The following is a 2,363-nucleotide window of genomic DNA, read 5'->3' as shown; positions in this document are numbered from 1 at the left end:
CTTTACAAATCCCCAGATATTTGGAAATTAAACAATATACTTCTAAAATAACCCACGAATCAAAAAAGAAACCAAAAGTGAAAAAAAAAGAGCATTGGGCATACAAAAAATATTGCTTTCTGTCCTTAAGGATCTCACAACCTAACAGGGCAAGTTTGCAATTGATATGGAAACTACTGTAATAGAGCAAAAGTGTTATGCCGGCATAGATACGGGAATGATGTACTTTACACAGTAAATGTCATTTGAGTAATCGCAACATGATTGGCATTTAACAATAAAAGAGAATAGTATGGTTTAAAAATACAGGGGCATAAAATGGCATGGCATTTCATTTACTGAGGCTAGAGGGAGGATGTGGAAAAGATAGTGTTAAGAGATAAGGCCAAAATATTGGGAATTGGTTGAATAACGAGTTGGAGATTTGGGACTTTATCTGTGGGCTTCTGGAAGCCACAGGAGGCATCTAAAGCAAAAAAAAAAAAAAAAAGTGTTGGGGGGGGATATGATTAGACTTCTGTATTAGAAATACATCTCTGGCTATCTTCAGTACAAAAGGTGAAGAGGGTTGGGGCTGGGAGTTGGGGAGGACGCAGATGTGGATGCTGAGTGATCAATTAGGAATGAACAGAAATAATCCAGAGAGAGAATAATGAGGATCTGAACTAAGGTAGCTAAGAGTTTAAATGGTGAAGGACATTCTCTTTAAGAGTCAGGAGTCATGGGCATGAATTCATGCTCTTATAAGAAGTCAACGTTTACTCTTGAACACGTTGCTTCACTGCTCTAGGCCTTAGGAGCATCATCTCTAAAATGGGACATGCCAATAAAAATAAGTGCCAGGGACAACCCAGTGCCATCTTAGAACTTTTGTAACCATCTCTGAATATCTGTTCCCTCTCCATGGAAAGCTCTTCATCTGCATCTTCATAGGCTGAGTCCTTTTCTTCTTTCAGATATGGAAAATACTCACTTCTGGGGACATTTCTCTAACTTTCTAATCAAACCAGCTTCTACTGCTCACTGTTTAATATATCACCTTTTAAAAATTTTCTCAATAATATTTATTAATAGCATTTATTAATATCCAAACTTGTTTTTATCTATTTGCTGCCCTTTTGTTTGTCTATATCTCACTGTAACAAAAGCTCTGTGAGAAAAGGGAACTTAACCTGTTTTATGTCCCACTGTTTGTCCAGCATCCAACACCAAGTATTTGTTGAGTATTGGATCCAATAAAACCCATTTCTTTTTTTTTTTTTTTAGGGGAGAGCACGAACACAGTCCCTGACTACCACAAAGTATGCAGTCAAGTTTCCCACATTTGGGGAAATCTCAGAGGTCAACACACCCAGAGAGCAATGGGTGAGGCTCACCCTGGGAAAATCACCATCATGATCATGAAAACCATTGCTTTTTATGCTTGTCATGAGATTTGCCTAAGATTACACAACTAATAAATAGTAGAAATGAAAATCATTGTCTTCTGATTCCCCAGTTCACTGATCATTCTCCCGTCTCTGGAAAAAAATGCGTTATATCTGGTTGTTTATGTCATAAGACCATTAGGAAGTTCAAACAAGATGATAAGATAAAAGGTATAAGTTTTCTGAGATGACAAGACATAGAAGTTGTCCAAAAAGGAAATAGTGATTCAGTGCCTCTAGAGGCTGAGAACAATTCACAAAAGACACTATATGGGCAATGTTGAACTTGGGAAGCTTGGAAAATGTCAATCTTTGTTCCTGCTAATAAGTTAAGCCCAGCATTAGATGCTGCTGAGAATGAGAAATCAAAGGGATATATGATATAGGAGGGAAGTGGATGGGGCAAAGGAAATAGGAATCTGTATCATTAAAATACTACTGATGTTCTGAGGTGGACAGGATTCCCATTTCATCACGTCTAATATACTTTCCTCTTCTGGCCTCTGAGTAAGAGTTTATATCCTGCTGGATTTTTTCCACTTACAGGGCTGAAAAGATAATATCTGTGATGGAGAAAGAGAGAGAAGTTATCTGCTAGGCAATGGATGACTAAGAATCTAAATTTGATTTGATACATTATAATAATCTATGCATCTATTGCTCACTTGTCCATTATTTATTGCATAATAAATGAATGAATTTATGAAACAGAAAGTCCTGCCAGGCATTATTCTAGTCCTGTATGAGGCACCCGGCTTGGTATGGTGATGAAGAGGTGAAAAGAAGAGCCATGGACTTTATCTTAGGGACCCTGAAGGTCAGAGGAGAACACAGATGTTAACCAAATACAGGTATGATAAGTTCTTATCTTGTTGAGGTGATTCTGGGAAAATACCCACTCCTCAATGAGACTCGGGGCACCCTGTAAAAGAGGTT

At 37.8% G+C, this 2,363-nt stretch overlaps 1 non-coding gene across 1 annotated transcript; it reads right to left on the bottom strand.

Moving 5' to 3' along the window:
• Window positions 1-1,263: 1,263 nt before the first annotated feature.
• Window positions 1,264-1,425, bottom strand: LOC129071555 (U1 spliceosomal RNA). The gene has a single exon (XR_008529274.1). It is a non-coding gene; the product is annotated as a U1 spliceosomal RNA (small nuclear RNA).
• Between the last annotated feature and the right edge of the window lie 938 nt (window positions 1,426-2,363).

The sequence above is a fragment of the Pteronotus mesoamericanus genome, unplaced genomic scaffold, assembly GCF_021234165.1.
Source record: "Pteronotus mesoamericanus isolate MK-2021 breed Mesoamerican mustached bat unplaced genomic scaffold, CSHL_Meso_final contig_105, whole genome shotgun sequence".
NCBI lineage: Eukaryota > Metazoa > Chordata > Mammalia > Chiroptera > Mormoopidae > Pteronotus > Pteronotus mesoamericanus.
Note: the sequence above shows the minus strand (reverse complement) of the source record. Positions and strands in the feature narration are given on the sequence as shown.